Source organism: Tachyglossus aculeatus, unplaced genomic scaffold (genome assembly GCF_015852505.1).
Source record: "Tachyglossus aculeatus isolate mTacAcu1 unplaced genomic scaffold, mTacAcu1.pri scaffold_164_arrow_ctg1, whole genome shotgun sequence".
In the NCBI taxonomy this organism is placed as follows: domain Eukaryota; kingdom Metazoa; phylum Chordata; class Mammalia; order Monotremata; family Tachyglossidae; genus Tachyglossus; species Tachyglossus aculeatus.
Genome location: NW_024044887.1, coordinates 359,761 through 378,065, shown reverse-complemented (window position 1 = coordinate 378,065; position 18,305 = coordinate 359,761).

The following is an 18,305-nucleotide window of genomic DNA, read 5'->3' as shown; positions in this document are numbered from 1 at the left end:
TTAGGCCTTATTTGGAGTTAGAGTTGTGGCTGCGATCGAGCTCAGGATTAGTAATAATAATTGTAGTATTTAAGTGCTGACTTTGAGCCAAGCACCATACTAAATGTTGGGGAGATGCAGGGCTGTCAGGTCCAGCCCAGCCCCTGTCCCATATGGGGCTAACAGTCTTAGGGGAAGGGAGAACAGGTGTCTTACCCCCATTTTACAGATGAGGAAATTTAGGCACAGAGAAGTGAAGTGACTTGCCCAAGTTTTGCCCAGAAGACAAGTGACGGAGCTGGGATTTGAACCCAGGCCCTCTGACACTGAGGCACAGGCTCTTTCCGCTAGGCCGTGCTGCTTCCCTTTTATGTTTGGTTTAGGAGAGAAGATTAAAGATCAGCGATAGGTTATTTTAGGATTTAACGTCTAGCTGTAGGGTAAAGAAAAGGTTTGGTCATTTGGGTTAAGGTTGTAGGGCTATGGTTGGGCTAGAGCATGGCTTAGCAGAAAGAACACAGGCTTGGGAGACAGGGGATGTGGGTTCTGATCCCAGCTCTGTCACTGTCTGCTGCGTAACCTTGGGCAAGTCATTTCACTTCCCTGTGCCTCAGTTACCTTATCAGTAAAAGGGGTATTAAGACTGTGAACCCCACGTGGGACAAACTTATTACTTTGTATCTACCCCTACGTTTAGAACAGTGCTTGGCACATGCTAAGCACTTAACATATACCATCATCATTATTATTATTAGAGCAGACTGGGGGCTAGGATTGGGGTTAGAATTGGGGTTAAAATTAGGATTGAGTTGGGGCTAGAATTAGGGTTTGGATTAGGGTTGGGTTGAGATTGGAATAAGGGTTGGGTTAGGGTCAGAATTAGAGCCAGGATGAGGGTTCGCTTGGGGTTAGAAATGAGATTAAGATTTGAGGGTTGTGTTAGAGTCAGACAAGGTGGACATAAAGCAGAAGGGTTAATCAATCGTATTATTGAGCACTTACTGTGTTCAGGGCACTGTACTAAGTGCTTGGGAGAGGACAAACAACAATATAACAGACACATTCCCTGTGGAGCACCACTAAACCAAACAATGCCAAGACCCTAATTCCAATCCCATTGACTCATTTGATTTTTTCCAGTGCTGAGCCTAATCACCTGGACCTGGGACTCCACAGCAGTCCCAAGGGGTTGGGAAGCCCCTGACTTGGGTGCTCTGCAGCACATAGGAAGCGCTCAATAAAAACCATTGAACCACTGCTCGATTGGGGTGTGGGCCAGGGAGTGGACTTGGTCCCAAGGCTGTGACGCAGGGCCAGGCTGCGGGGAGGGGGGGAGAGATGTCCAGTCGGTCACCAGTAGCCCTGTCAGCTCCTGCAGTGAACGGACACGACTCTGAGTGGAGACAGGGGAAAGCAGCCTTGTGCTCCTATGGCTCCCACTCTTTTGGCCGGCGGGACAAGGCCTCCAGCCTGGTCCTGGGATCTGACGGGCTCCCTTTGTCCTCAGTGGACCGTGGGGATGAGCTGGTGAGTGGCCACCACAGCCATCCACTCCAGATTGAAATTTCTTGCCTCAGATCATCATTCCCTCCCTCCACTCCTTCCCCACAAAAACACATACAGTGTCCAGTCTCACCAGAAAGGACAGACGTTTAAAGACCTGATACCACTTCCTTTAAATATCTTGACCCTCCGTCCCTTCAGGATGAGTCGCCATTTGCTTTGAACCTGGCTGGTGTTGAGGAGAGGTGTTGGTGATCGTTATTTGTCAGCCAACAACCATTAGACTGGTGATCTTTCAATGACTTTGTCCTGTGCTCTTGGCAGGTAACAATTGATAGTGGGTGGATTTCCCACTCACTAAATTCTCCATCATCTGAACTGGTAGAGGAGGGAAAATGGCCCAGATAGTGCACGGTATCAGATAAAAACATAGCAGGGGTCATCCCTTCTGCCCTAGGCAGGTTGGACTCCAGGAGACGGGAGGGTTTCGGCCTGCCCTCCCCCAACATCTGGGTGACGAAAACAGACCTCCTCGGTCAGTTGAAGATTGTAGAATCCCTGTTGAGGATTGTGGGTGAACCAGCAAGAGAGACTATCAGAGCGATGGTTGGAGCTGGGAAAAGCTACAAAGCCTGGTGCAGATCATCCTCTGGCAAATAACCCAATTTAACTGTGTTCTACCGAGTGGATTTGCTTCCTTCCAGAAGGACCAGTTGGTTGTTTAATAGGGTCAACCTGGTGGTTTGGGGTTGAAATGTGGGGAATTTATTTGGGATCTCTCTCTCTCTCTCCTAGAGCAGAACTCCTGGAGATGTTGGGGGAGGGGTTGACTGTGCCACTTCCGGGCTGCCTGAAGTCTTCTAGACTGTGAGCCCGTTGTTGGGTAGGGACCGTCTCTACATGTTGCCAACTTGTACTTCCCAAGCGCTTAGTACAGTGCTCTGCACACAGTAAGCTCTCAATAAATACGATTGAATGAATGATGACATGGCAGCACGGATGGCAGCTTGTGGCAGCTGTCGGGAGGACGCTGAGAGCAAGAGGGAGCTGGGGGACAAGGACCCCAGCCAGGAAATAGGGAAAGCCCATCCCCATCTCTTTTCCTCTCCCACCTAAACCTGCCCGGTCCCCATCCCCATGCTCCCAGGACAGGGAGAGAGTTTTGGGAGGCCCCACGGGGCAGTGGGAGTGAGTGTCCTAGACTTGGCTGGGGGTGAGAAAAGTGGGGTGACTGGTTCAGCCAGTGGTGCTTCTCGGCCCCACTATCAGGGAGTGGAAGCTGAAAGAGTGGGTGGAAGGGAGAAAGTGTGGGTAAAGTAGGGGGAACTCCTCTCCCGCCCCATCCTTTCAGATCCCTATCCCAGCCCAGCATGACCCCAAGCCCCCCGCCCCCCCCAAGGGAGAAAAGTGAATCCCTCAGCCCCATCTCTCAGCCCCGACCCCCAGCTTAATTTATTTAATTCCTTCTCTTGCTCCCTCCTGCTCAGAGCCGGGTTACCTGGTCCCAGCAGAGTTTGTTCCACACTGGACTTTTGGAAGGAAGATGGGGAAGGAGAGGTCAAGAGCCACAGTGGAGAAGGGGATGAGTAGGCGTCTGGTAGGATTCACTGACACGGGCTTGTCACTGGAACCTATCAATCCATCATTCAATTATAGGATTTGTTGATCCCCTTCTGAGTTCAGAGCACTGTTCTAAAGTCTTGAGAAAGTAGGTCGATAACCTTTGACCTTTCATCATCACTAAGAGCCCAGCCTCAGCCCAGGGGCCCATCCTCTGACCTGATCCACAATCTCCAGTCTAAATTGGTACCTCCACATCTAAGAATCTCCTTTTCTGCCCACCCTTGGTCCTCTCAGTTTCAAGTGACTCCTGGAAATGGGCGAGGTTGAGAACATCCTCCCCCTCTCCCTGTCTCCCTGTTTTCAACTCCAACAGGGGAGAGTAGGGGAGTTGCTTGGGGAGGCCACCCTCAGATCCACCAAGGGATGCTTGCAAGAACAAAGATAAGGATCTCAAGCTTGAGGGTGATATTGACGAAAATAGAACCAGGGAAATAGTAATAGCATATATTCTCCCCGGATCTGGACCACAAACCATCTCAGAGGTGTCCCAGCCCTAGTACCCCCAAATCCTCCAAAAACAGCCTCTGCTAAGAAACAGGAGAGGTGATGAGGTGTGTGGGGGTGGGGGGAAGAATCAGGGAAGGTGACCAAAGGGGAGGGGAAAACAGGAGAGAAGACATTAGAGGAGGGCTGGACTGTGCCAATGTCGTTTGTTTCTCTTGCCAGAGCCCTTGAAGCATTTTGGAAGAGATCCCGTAGGGCTGATCCAAGGGAAGGGCAGTGTATTTAGGACAAGTCATTGTGTCAGAAAGGGGCAGGATCAAACATCCTTTCCCTCTCTTTCCGAGGAAATCTCCTGTTGTCCAGCTGACTGGAAACTCCTCTCTGAAAGACGCACAATCAAGGCCTTGAACACCGGGGTCTCACAAGCTCTTCAAGCACAGGGCCCCGCTGCCGGGGGCCCTAGGAGCAAGGGGTGTGGGGCAAATCCCAGAGTTCAGGGAGACAATGGGCCCTTTCATAGGTAGCTTGGGGCCTGCAGGGCGGGACGCAACCATTTCTTCCGGGGTGAGGGGGGTGGGGGGCACTTGGCAGTGAACGACGTGGGGGAGGGGTGGAAGGTCTTGCAGGATGAAAGGGGCTAGGCACCCAACTCCTCCGGGGACACACATGCACTGCCAGTGGTGCAGTGGTCGGCACTGCCAGTGGTCCAGTGCTCTCCGCTGCTGAGAATGGGGCTGGGGTGGCTGGAGAAGTTGCCGGGACAATCCCAGAGAAAGAGGCTCTCATGTCCGGCTAGCAGAAGGTCCTGGAATTACTGGAATTAGGATGAGCTGGAACACTAGAGTAAACATCCGGGAGTGTGTGTTCCTGCATGTGCACGTGTGTAAATGAGGGTGTAGACGTGAGGAGCTTGGTCCCTAACCCGTGGCTAATATGCAATTCAGACAGGCCCAAATATACCAGGGCTTCCGGGGAAACCAGGCAGCCGATAGTCAAGGAATTGAATAAATTCTCCTCTCCTCACTGTGCTCTTGGAGTTAAAGCCCCCGTTCCTGCTCCTCCCAGATTTCTCTCCGGGGAAACTGAATATCAGAACTGCAGGTGGGTATCTGGGAAAGTGGATAGGCGTGGCCAGTACCAATTCTGCAGGTTGATGATGGCATCTTCTGGCCAGGAATGAGTCAGAGTTATCTGCAGACATTTCTTCCCCTCCCCACACTGCCAGTTCCTTCTTTTTCCTCTCCCCGACTTCCCCAGACCCTCCCCGCAAAGAGGCGGGCCAAGGGCAGATTGAGTAAAATCAACTGAGCCCCAGAGAAGTTAATTGATCTGCCCAAGGTCATACCCATATATCCCCTTATCCTAAAAAAACCCTCCCTTGATCCCACAGCTCCCTCCAGTTATCTTCCCAACTCCGTCCTACCATTCCTCTCCAAATTCCTTGAGCAGGTTGTCCCCTTTGCTCCACCAGAAACTGTCCTCTCAAAGGTCACTAATAACCTTCTTCTGCCTTCAACACCAAGGACCACCACCTTCTCCTGTAAACATTATCCTACCTTGGCTTCACTGACACTGTCCTCTTCTTGTTCTCTTCCCAGCTCCCTGGCAGCTCATTCTCAGTCTGGTTTTCCTCTGCTCCCACCCTCTACCTGAGGGGGGTCCCTCAAGGCTCAGTTCTGGGCCCCATTCTACTCTCCATCTATACCCCTCCTTTGGAAAACTCATTCACTCCCACATCTTCAAATACCATCTCTATGTGGATGATGGCCAAATCTACCTCTCCAGCTCTGACCCTCTCTCCTTCTTTGCAGTCTGGCATTTCCTCCTTCCTTTGGATTACCTCCTTTTGAATGTCCCGATGACACCTTAAATTTAACATGTCCCAAAAAGAACTCCTCATCTTCCCACCCAAATCCTGTCCTCCCCATTCCTGTCTTTCCTATAACTGTAGAGAGCACCTCAACTCTCCCTGTCTCACAAGCCCATAACCTTGGCATTTTCTTCAACTCATCCCACCCATTCAACCCACATATTCATTCTGTCACTAAATCCTGTTGGTTCTAACTTCACGGCATCTCCAGTATCTGCCCTTTCCTCTCCATCCAAACTGCTACCACACTGATCAAGGACTTATTCTATCCTACCTTGACTACTGCATCAGACTCCTCTCTGACCTCCCTAACTCCGATCTCTCCCTTCTCCAGTCCATATTTCATTTGGCTGCCCTCATCGTTTTTTCTGAAAAGCCATTTAGTCCATATCTCTTGCTTCTCCCAAAGCTCCAGTGGTATCAATCAATCAATCAGTAGTATTAATTGAGAGCTTCCTCTAGGTGCTTGGGAGAGTATCAAAAAGTCGATAGCTGTGATCCCTGCTTTCAAGGAACTTACAGTCTAGTGGGGGAGGCAGACACTTAAATAACAGATAGGAGGGAATAATAGAGTATAAAGACACGTACATAAATGCCAAAGGAGGTAATAAGTACTTAAGTGCTTCGGTGGCATGGAAGTGCTGAAGTGGCAGTTGGGGGATATAAAGTGGAGAGATTAGGGATTATTGTGAGCAGGGCTCCTGGAGAAGATATGATTCCAGAAGGGCTCTGAAGCTGGGGAGACAAGAGGAGTTGGAGGAAGAGGCAAGAATGAGCCGCAGTGATCAGGTTAACTTGAGATGAACAAAGGGTGTGAGCTGGAATATAGTGGGAGAAGTCGGAGAGAGAGAGCCGATGGGGTCCTTTAAAGCCAATGGTCAGAGGGATTTAGGCTTGATGTGTAGAAGAATGGGCAACATTGGAGATTTATGAGAAGTGGGGAGATGCGCAGAAAGACATTTTAGAAAAAAGGCCTGAGCAGCAGAGTGAAGTTTGGACTGGAGTGGGGGTAGATTTGAGACCCGGGAGATCAGTTAAGAGATTGACGCATTAGTTGAACTGGCATATTACAGGTGCCTGGAACAGTGCAGTGGCTGTTGGGATGGAGAGGAAGGAGAGGATCCTGAAAATGTTAGAGAAAACGAACCAACCAGATTTGGTGACTGATCGAATAGGAGGGTGGAAAGAGCTGAAGGAGTCGAGAATAATGCCAGGTTTACAGACACGCGAGATGAGGAGAATTGAGGTGTTGTCAACTGTGATGGGGAAATTAGGTAGAGGAGAGGAAGGAAGTAATGTTCGATAGTGTTTTCAGGAGAAGGGAATGATCCATAGTATCAAAGGCAGCCGAGAGGTCAAGGAGAATCAAGACAGAGTAGAACCAGTTGGATTGGGCAATTAATGGGCCAGTGGTGACTTTGGAGAGTGCAGCTCGGTGTGGAAAGAGCCATCAGAGAGCATATGGTTGAAGATGGCAGTCAGGGAGGAGAGAAGAGTGGGCCCTAGTCTTCTTAGAAGATGAGATTGGATGGGATGGGATTGGAGATTTAGAAACCAGGAGGGAGAGACGACCAAGAAGGATGAGAGAATCAATTTGTGGGTGGGAGGGAGCTGGGAGGCATGGAGACAATTTGGGGGGATTATAATAATGATAATTATGGCATTTGTTAAGCGCTTACTACATGCTAAGTACCGTTCTAAGCGTTGGTAGATACAAGGTAATCAGGTTGCCCCACGTGGGGCTCACAGTCTTAATCCCCATTTTCCAGATGAGGTAACTGAGGCATAGGGAAGTTAAGTGACTTGCCCAGGGTCACACAGCAGACGAGTGTCGGAGCTGGAATTAGAACCCACGTCCTCTGACTCCCAAGCCCATTCTCTTACCACTAGGCCATGCTGCTTCAGATTATGCCTGATGGTTTTGATTTCACCCACAAAGTAGTCAGCAAAATTATCAAGGGTGAGAGAGGGGCGTGGGGCAAGCTGGGGGTTGGAGGAGGGGGTTAAAGGTCTGGAATAAGTTGGTGCAGGAAAAGGACACGGAAATCAAAGAGAGAGGGAAAGTAGTGTTGCTCAGCGGAAGAGAAGGCAGAGTTATAACAGGAAAGGGTCACTCAATAGTATTTATTGAGCGCTTACTGTGTGCAGAGCACTGCACTGAGTGCTTGGGGGAGCACAACAGAGTTGGTCGACATATGCCCCAGCCACAGAGTACTTCCAGTCTATAGGGTGAATTTTAAGTGACTGAAGTCAACCTGGTGCCTGGTTTTCTGCCAAAAGTGCAGGAGTGGAGGGTATCAACTGTGGAGGGGATCCAGGACCGGAGGTTTGTAGTGTGCGACAGATGGAGGGACAAGAGGGAGAGTGTGGAGTGTGGGAGAGAGAAGGGAACTGAAGGTTAAGATTGGTACATCAAGAGAGGGGAGGTTAGTTAGGGAACCCAAAGGAGGTATGATGGCCAGGGATGGGGGGAGGAGGTCAAGATATCTGGGGCCTCAGTGGGGGCACAGGACAGTTCTACGGCGAGGGGCTGTGTGGGAGAGAAGGCACGTGAGGAGGTTGTGATTGGAGAGCAGGATTTTGGAGTTTCAATGACTAGAGAGGGTGAGATCCAAGTGGCGTCCAAGTGGGTGAGAGGGTTGGGTGGGGTACAGCAGGAGGAAGTGGGCAGCTGGGGGTGAGGTCATCAGGAGCATCCCCACGGATATTGACGTTCCCAAGGATCAGTGTAGGGGAGGAGAAAGACAGAAGGAGGGTGAGAAAGGCATCATAATCACTCAGAGGATTGCAGGTTCAACAGGGTCAGTGGGGCGGTAGATGAGAAGCAGAGCACGGGCTAGGGAATCAGAGGACATGGGTTCTAATCCCAGCACCGCCACTCGTCTGCTGTGTGACTTTGGGCAAGCCACTTACCTTCTCTGGGCCTCAGTTACTTCATCTGTAAAATGAAGATGGACTGTGAGCCCCATGTGGGACAACCTGATTACCTTATATCTCCGCAACACTTAGACAGGGCTTGGCACGTAGTAAGTGCTTAACAAATACGATCATCATCATGACTGCAACTAGTAATTGTAGTGGGTGGTAGAGAGGGCTAATGCGGGCTTCAGAGGAAGAGAAGGTGAGAAATGGGAGGGATGGGATGGTGCAAATATGCAAAAGCAGTCTTGGGGGCAAAGAGCAGGGTGACACCCCCCACCTTCCCCAGTGAATGGTCAGGGGGTGGGGGGGAGGGAGAAGGAGGAGAGACAGGGGTGGGAACACGAGAAGATGAGCCCTCCTCTGGAGAAAGAGGTAGGGGAGACAGTGTCATTCAGTTGGGGATATGGGATGGAGAATTGGATGGGAATGAGTTGACAAGGTTGAGTTGACCCGGGGAATCTGGGAGGTGGGGAGAGAAGAAGCTGTGGTGATCAGAGGGGGTTTTGGGAGTGGTTATGGTGAAGTCCTGCAGTGGCCAGTCCCTGAATGATCACAACTTCCAGTCTCAGCTTGACGGTACTGCAGTGGTCCTCCGTTTTGCCCTTATCTGTCTCCACAGTGACCTCATTAGGGCCAGGCATCTCAGACCTGCGCTTCAGCCCTCTCTGAGCTCCTGCCACCTTTGGTGTCAGGCATTCTGGCAGTGTCCTTGGCCAAGGTGGCATGTGGGTCCCAAAACATTCAGATTGGTCACAAGGCCCCAGAATTCTGTGGACCTGAACCATGGGATTGGGGGGAGGGGAACTGTTTAGAAACGGAGTCCAATGATGGAGAAGGATACTGCGGCTGCCAGCAGAGCAGCCCGACTGGGCAGGAGGGTGAAGAGGAGGGGGGTGGAGCTAGGTGGGTGGGAGCCCATGGAGCTTCTCTTCTCAGGAACAGCCCCAGGATCACCCCCACCCCTGGAATCGGAAGGTCAAAGTTCACGATTGCGGAAGGAGCTGAGTAAAGGAGAGACAATAGCAGCCCTCTCCCTTCTTTCCCTCCATTCCCCTCACCACCCCCTCCACTCATTCATTCATTCATTCAATCGTATTTATTGAGCGCTTACTGTGTGAAGAGGACTGTACTAAGCGCTTGGGAAGTACAAGTTGGCAACACATAGAGACGCTCCCTACCCAAAAGTCGGCCACCACCTACTGTCTGGCTCAAAGCCTTTGCGGACCCTGAGGGTGGGGGAGGGAAGGGCGGAAACAGGGCCAGGCATTGCCCAGACACTAGGTGTGCAGAACCCAGCGCTTAAAACAGTGCCCAGAGTTTAGAACAGTGCTTGGCACATAGCGCTTAACAAATACCATCATTATTATTATTAACCTGGGTCAGGGCTCCGAAGGCCATAGCTTCTGCCTTCTCGGGCATGCTGAAAGGGACACGGGACCTCCCAGGGAGGGGAGGGTGGGATGTGGTCAACACAGTTGGATTTCACAAACACCAGCAACCCCACTTCACCCACTTCCCACCGCAACGAGTCTAGGCTTAGTGCCGAAGGCAGCAAAACAGCTCCGTCCTTCGGAAATTGGACCAAGGGGTTGGGGCAGTGGCAAGGACCACAGTCTGAGTCCAGACCCAGCAAGAGACATTTGCCCTCCTCAGGGATAATCTCCAACCCTTAACCCAACAGAAAGGCAGCTTTGCGAAAGGAAGGAGAGAGGCTGTGGGGAAACCAAGGCACAGAAAGTTAAGTGGGTGTGCAAATGGGCACAAAAGCCACACCAGATCCCAGACCCTGCACTTCATATGCTCGAACATCAGCTCTCAAGAGAAATAAATCTTGCTCCTCCCCGCTAACTCCACTGGGTTTTCCCAATTTCCATTTCCAACGCCAGAGCGGAGGTGAGTCGGGACCCCAGCCGACCGCCAGATTCAGTCATTCAATCATATTTATTGAGCGCTTACTGTGTGCAGAGCACTGTACCAAGCACTTGGGAAGTCCAAGTTGGCAACATATAGAGACGGCCCCTACCCAACAGCGGGCTCACCGTCCAGATCCCAACCTGGGTCAGCTCACTGCCCTGTCCACAGACCCGCCGACTCGGAACCAGGACTCAAAGCCCAAGACAGTGAGGGGAGGGGCCAGGCCGGGCAGGTCAACGGAGCGGAAGAAACTCGAGAGCCTGAGGCCTGGGCGCACACTGAGGCGTCTATTCTCCCGGCATGTTTGTGTTTCCAGAACAAAGGGGCTGTGTGTTGGGATGATGGGATGATCCGGGACCGGGCCCCCTTGGGGGGTTGGGGGCAAGCCAGGCGGGAGATGGGCCAGACTGGGAGGGGAGGGCGGTGGGAGGGGACCCGGAGGCCACTGGACCAGAGCTGCCCCCTGCTGCTTGGAGCCTCAGCTTCTTTCTCTCTCCTCCCACCTGGGCCACTAAGACATCCGAGGTCCCGTCCCCAACCCCCTTCATCCGGGGGATGCCTTGCCTGCTAAACCACCACCGGTCAATCCACCGATCAATGGTATTTATTGAGCACTTACTGTGTGCAGAGCACTGTACCAGGCACTTGGGAAGGACAAGTTGGCAACATATAGAGACGGTCCCTCCCCAACGGTGGGCTCACAGTCTAGAAGACTTACCTTATCCACAGTCTTATCCCTCATGGGGCTCGCAATCTTGACCCCTTTTTTACAGATGAGGTAACTCTGGCACAGGGAAGTGAGGTGACTTGCCCAAGGTCACACAGCAGAAGTGTGGCAGAGCAGGGATTAGAACCCACGATCTCTGACTCTCAGGCCCGTGCTCTTTCCACTAGGCCATGCTGTTTCTCTAAGTATTAAGTCCTGAGGTAGATACAATCAGATCAGATTAGACACAGTCCCTTGTCCCACATGGGGCTCATAGTCTAAGGGGGAACCAAAACAGGAGAACCTGAGGAAAACATCCTCATTTTATAGGCACAGAGAAATGAGGCGACTTGCCCAAGGTCACACAGCAGGCAAGTGGCAGAGCCACCACCAGTCAATCCACCGATCAACGGTATTTATTGAGCACTTACTGTGTGCCGAGCACTGTGCTAAGCTCGGGCCACTCTCCTCCCAGAGCTGAGGAGGTCACTGAAGCTGGGGTTCAGCTGTAAGGGCAGGAGCCGGGGAACTACGTGAAAAGGGCAGGACCAGAGCATTAAGGGCAGAGGAAGAGGAGCCAGGGCAATAGATAGAGAAGCAGTGTGGCCGGGTGAAAAGAGCACAGGCTTTGGAGTGAGAGGTCATGGGTTCAAATCCCGGCTCCACCAATTGCCAGCTGTGTGACTTTGGGCAAGTCACTTAACTTCTCTGTGCCTCAATTACCTCGTCTGTAAAATGGGGATTAAGACTGTGAGCCCCCCGTGGGGCAACCTGATCACTTTGTAACCTCCCCAGCGCTTAGAACAGTGCTTTGCACATAGTACGCACTTAATAAATACTATCATTATTATTATCGGGCAGCGGGGAGGAGAGGAGGGATCAAGGGCAGCAATACTGGATGGACAGTGGTCAGGAACCGTGGAAGGAGAGGGGCAAGTTTGGGGGCCACTGGAGGGAGAGAGGCTAGTGATGTCAGCTCCTTTTGACTGCCACTTCAAGGCATAGCAATCCAGCAGTCCTCAGCTGTTGTTTCTTGCACCTCATCCTATGGGTGAACCTCCCAGTCCGGCCAGGCTCCTCTTTCGTCCTCCGTCCAAAGGCTCTGCCTGAAGCCCTCAGTGCCCATGGTGGGAGGGGTGGAGGAGGAGGTGGGGGCAGTTGGAGAGTGACAGGGCTTGATGGCTAGTGAGGCCATCAGGTTTCCCCAGACCTGAGATGGGAGGGGGTGGGGGAAGGATTGTGGCAGAGTGCAAGGCGGGGAGAGATTTAGGAAAGGCAGGGAATCCCCAGCATCCCAACCGCCCCGGCCCCACCCCACACAGGACACTTCATAGGAGAAGCACAGAGCCCAAGAAGGGCATGTCTGGAGGTCAGGGGAAGCTGGGAGCTACACATCCTCTGGAGATGCTCGGGGAGCTCCCAGGCCTGGGATGCCCTGAGGATCGTCATCGGGCCCACAGACACGGGGAGGATGAATGATCTCTCAACTCCGGGGAAGGAGTCAGGAAGTCAGTTGACCACCTCCGACAAGCCGAGCAGAACTGATGCAACCTCCCTGTTTGGGGAACTGGCAGCTGGGTGAGGGGAGCAACTGTTCTCCAACCTATTTGACTATAAGCCCCATGTGGTGCTCATGAAGCAGTGTGACTCAGTGGAAAGAGCACGGACTTGGAAGTCAGAGGTCATGGGTTCGAATCCCAGCTCTGCCAGTTGTCAGCTGTGTGACTTTGGGCAAGTCACAACTTCTCTGTGCCTGTTACCTCATCTGTAAAATGGGGAGTAAGACCATGAGCCCCACGTGGGACAACCTGATCACTTTATATCCTCCCCAGCGCTTAGAACAGTGCTTTGCACATACTAAGTGCTTAACAAATGCGCTTAGTACAGTGCTCTACACAAAGTAAGCGCTCAATAAATATGAATGAATGAACAAATGCCATTATTATTATTATGTGGGACAGGGACTGTAATCCTCTGATTAACGTCTATCTACCCCAGCACTTAGATCAGTGCTTGACATATAAACGTGCTTAACAAAAACCACACACACACACACAAAAAAGCTAGGACAGGGAGCAGCTTAACACCTTCAATTCTGGGCACTGCCAGACTTAATACTACCACCACCACCACTACATTACTATTACGACTGACTGCTGGCAGGTGAGGGGCCTGGAAGATGCTTTGGGTTAATTCTGGTATGGGCAGGACAGGGATCTAATAATAATAATTATAATAATAATGATAATGATGGTATTTGTTAAGCGCTTACTCTGTGGCAAGCACTGTTCTAAGCGTTGGAATAGATACAAGCTAATCAGCTTGGACATGGTCCCTGACCCACATGGGGATCACAGTCTAAGTAGGAGGGAGAATAGGTATTGAATCCCCATTTTATGGCTGAAGAAACGGAGAAGTGAAGTGACTCAACCAAGGTTACACCACAGGACAGAACCAGGATTAGAAACTTCTGACTCCCAAGCCATCGCTCTCACCATTAGAGCATGCTAAACTACTTCCCACCCCTTCCCAGCCCTGTCCGGGGAAGTTCATCTCATCGGGTGCCATGTCCCCACCACACCCTGCTCCCCATTCCCATTCCCACTCTGGGTACAGGGGATTTCAGATGGCTTAACTTGGACAACTGGAATGCTATACATTCAAGAAGCAGGTCAAAATTAGAGAAGCAGCGTGGCTCCGTGGAAAGAGCCCGGGCTTGGGAGTCAGAGGTCATGGGTTCTAATCCCGACCACTTGCCTGCTGTGTGACTTTGGGCAAGTCACTTAACTTCTCTGGGCCTAAGTTACCTCATCTGTAAAATGGGGATTAAGACTGTGAGCCCTACATGGGACAACCTGATTACCTTGTATCTACCCCAGTGCTTATAACAGTGCTTGGTACGTAGTAAGCACTTAAATACCACCATTATTATTATTTGCAGATATCAGCAGCCCCTCTCTCTCCAGTGGCTCCGGACCTTGTCCCACTCCTCTCCTGCCACTGCGGTGTCCCCTGAGGATGGAAAGTGGGATGTGATGCTAATTGAAGCAGTATGGTAATAGAGCACGGGCCTGGGAATCAGAAGGACCTAGGTTTTAATCCCAGCTCTGCCACTTGCCTGTTGGGTGACCTTGCGTGAGTAACTTCTCTGGGCCTCAGTTACCTCATCTGGAAAATGGGAAGTAAGACTGGGACATGGACTGTGTCCAACTTGATTTGATTAGTTTGTACTTGCCCCAGCACTTAGTACAATACCTTCCACATGGTAAGTGCTTAACAAATACCATGGGGGAAAAAAATGAAACCAGCACTCCACCCCAGACTCAACTGCATAGCAAGGACCAGTGTAGGCTTGGTTCCTGCCCAGGGCAAATTGACATTTGAACCCCTCTCCACCCCCACTTCCCCTTCAATAATAATACTAATAATAATAATGGCATTTGTTAAACACTACTATGTGCCAAGCACTGTTTTAAGGTGGGATGGATACAAAGTAATTAGGTTATCCCACATGGGGCTCACACTCTTCATCCCCATTTTATAGATGAGGGAACTGAGGCACAGAGAAGTGAAGTGACTTGCCCAAGATCACACAGCAGATATCTCTTTCTCATTTCCTCCACCTCCCCCCACACCTCTTTCTCAACTTGCTCCCCTTCTCTCCCTTCTTTTTCCTCTTCCTCATTTTCATCTCCCATTCTGCAGAAAATCAGTCTATCCATCCATTCCCTTGGCCATCCTCTCGTTCCCTTACTCACTTGCCTGGCTTCGGTTCACAGGAGCAAAGTCATCTTCATCCCCGCTCCAAACAGCTTCCCTCCGGTGGTGACACATTCAAGAACTTCTCAAACCCAAGTGATCCAGATCTCCCCACCCACCACAGTTGCTGGATCCTGCTCTACTACAGGGGAAGAGATCAATGCATATCAGAATCTCCCAGGTAGCCCCTGGTGGGGTCCGGGGGAGTTGGAGTGGTGGGTGGAGGTTAATGAGCCAAGCCAGTATTGTGGGGGTGGGTAAATTTAACAGATTTAGGAGTGGGAGAGGAAAGTAGAATCGGGAGGTGTCAGTGGTGTAGACATTCCTTTCCAACTCTTGCAAATAACCTCCCTCCCCTCTTCCAATCTCCTGAGCCCATCCAGCATCTCCTTGGCCTCTAGGATCTGGAGGCTCTGCACTCTGCACTCAATCCCAGTGCTTTCTTATTCACCTTCAGTCCTGATTTCTAAATGCCCCATCTCTACGCCCCCAGCCCCAGGAACTGCAGCACTGATGGGATCAGTGGGATTAGAGAGGAGGATAAAAAGGGTCTTGGGAGGGGGTTGAAAGAGACTGGGGAGCCCCCTCCATCCTGCTCTGGTGGTGGAGCCTCTAAGGTGGAGCCCAGAGTGGGGAATGGAGGAGTGGCAATCAGCTCCCCACCAAACTCAGAAGAGAAACTCCAACAGTAATCATTCCCTGCCCCCCACCCCCTTCCTCATTCAGTTTGGTTAATCAGGGTCAATCTGTCTGCCTCAGCAGGTAAAGGGAAACAGGTGAGTCTGAGGGTCTTGGAGAGCTCTGGGGAAAGGGCACTTCCTGGAGCAGGGGGGAAGCTCAGCTTCAGAGAAGCTGTCACCCACATTGGATGGGCGGGGGAAGGGGGCAATCTGTCCCACAGTGCCCAAGGCCCTCTGCTCTTCCCACAGCAGATTCACAATAATAATAATAATGGCATTTATTAAGCGCTTACTATGTGCAAAGTACTGTTCTAAGCGCTGATCCAAAGTAACTAATTCTACAGGCACAAACTGTAGACCCAAGGCCAGTCAGTGGGGTGGGTCGGGGGTGGCGGGAGGAGTGTGATAGGGAGCAGACTGGTAGAGAATGGTCGGGGGTGGGGAGTGGGGGAGACTCTCTATCTCCCAGGTGTGCATCAAAGGGGGTGTGTGTGATTACAGTATAGGACACACAGTAAGTGCTCAATAAACACTATTGATTAATTGGTTGAATGACAGGTGAAGAGGGTTGGAGAGAGGCCAGAGAGAGACCAGGTGTTGGCTGGAGGGAAGGTGGGGAGATGGGAAGGTGCCAGACTGGCCTTGGCTACAGCAGCAGCAACGACTCTTCATTCATTCATTCAATTGTATTTATTGAGCGCTTACTGTGTGCAGAGCACTAAGTGCTTGGGAAGTACAAGTTGGCAACATCTAGAGAAGGCCCCTACCCAACAATGGGCTCACAGTCTAGAAGGGGGAGACAGACAACAAAACACGTAGACAGGTGTCAAAACCATCAGGATAAATAGAATTATAGTTATATGGACATCATTAAAAGAATAGAGTAGTAAATATGTACAAGTAAATAGAGCAATAAATATGTACAAATATATACAAGTGTTGTGGGGAGAGGAAGGAGGTAGGGTGGGGGATGATGGGGAGGAGGAGAGGAAAAGGGGGGGCTCAGTCTGGGAAGGCCTCCTGGAGGAGGTGAGTTCTCAGTAGGGCTTTGAAGGGAGGAAGAGAGCTAGCTTGGCGGAGGTGTGAAGGGAGGGCATTCCAGGACAGGGGAAGGACGTGGGCCGGGGGTCGACGGTGGGACAGGCGAGAACAAGGCACAGTGAGGAGGTCAGTGGCAGAGGAGAGGAGGTTGCAGGCTGGGCTGTAGAAGGAGAGAAGGGAAGTGAGGTAGGAAGGGGCGAGGGGATGGAGAGCCTTGAAGCCGAGAGTGAGGGGTTTTTGCTTGATTCGTAGGTTTCAACTCCTCATTGAAAAATGAAATTGTTGGAGTCTCTGGGGCTGAGCCCTGCCTAGAGCGTGGTGGGTGGAACCACTGCCAGAGGCTAGATGCTTTGAAACTCCTGGAAGGCATGTGTGTCCTGACTGAATGCGTTAATTAAAGGTGCTTCTCCCCTCCTTCCACCCCTGAGAGCAATTGTCCCTAGACCTTGAAGAACAGACCAGACTGAGTGGGTACCCCTAGGTGGCTGTGGAGATGGAGGGACTAGTTAGGCCATCTGGAGGGAGGGAAGGAAGGAAGATGGATGAGTAGCCACCCCCATCCTATCCCAGGCTCAGCCCTGGCACCGCCCCCACCCTCCAGCACCCTCCAGAATCCAGGAGAGGAGCCTGAGGAGATCACTGTTTAGTACAGGGCTCTGCACACAGTAAGCGCTCAATAAATACGATTGAATGAATCACCGTTCTCCTAGTGTCTGGGTGCTGAGGTCGGAGACAGGACCCTAAGCCGGATGGCTTGGGAATCAGGGGCTGGGGATTCATTCATTCATTCAATCATATTTACTGAGTGCTTACTGTGTGCAGAGCACTGTACTAAGCGCTTGGGAAGTACAAGTTGGGTAATAGCAATAATAATAATAATTAAGGTATGTTTTAAGCATTTACTATGTGCCAGGCACTGTTCTAAGCACTGGGATAGATACAAGGTAATCAGGTTGTCCCACGTGGGGCTCACAGTCTTAATCCCCATTTTACAGATGAGGTAACAGACCCAGAGAAGTGAAATGAGTTTCCCAAGGTCACACAGCCGACAAGCAGCAGAGCCGGGAATAGAACCCATGACCTGCAAGTCGACATGTAGCTCTCCCAGTCCCCTCCTATGGATATGGGTAAGGCTCCAGCCCAGTCTTCTGCCCAGGAGGCTGAGTGGGCCCCTTTGGAATTTAGGGTTCCTCTCCATGGGGCACAGCACCCACACCGCCTCCAGATCCCCAAACTGGCCTCACCTACTCATCCTGTACCCCAGAGATTCCCCTACCCCCCCCACCCCAGGGGCTGAGTCAGCCAAGCTGCAGAGACAAAGGGAAACCACAGCCAGAGCGTCCTGGTGGGAGGGGGGTGGGGCACAGAAACCCACTCTAACAGGGCGGGACGGAAAGAGCCAGCTCATACAAACCACGTTCTCCCCAGCCAAACCTCAGAACTCAGTCTGGGGCCGTCAGGCCCCCACACAGCACATAATAATAATGGCATTTATTAAGCGCTTACTATGTGCAAAGCCCTGTTCTAATCACTGGGGAGGTTACAAGGTGATCAGGTTGTCCCACAGGGGGCTTCCAGTCTTAATCCCCATTATACAGATGAGGGAACTGAGGCCCAGAGAAGTGAAGTGACTTGCCCAAAGTCACACAGCTGACAATTGGCAGAGCCGGGATTCGAACCCATGACCTCTGACTCCAAAGCCTGTGCTGCTTCCACTGAGTCACGCTGCTTCTCTAAAAAAAAAATAAAAAAATGGCATTTATTAAGCCCTTACTATGTGGAAAACACTGTTCAAAGCACTGGGGAAGCTACAAGGTAATCAGGTTGTCCCATGGTGGGGCTCACAGTCTTAATCCCCATTATA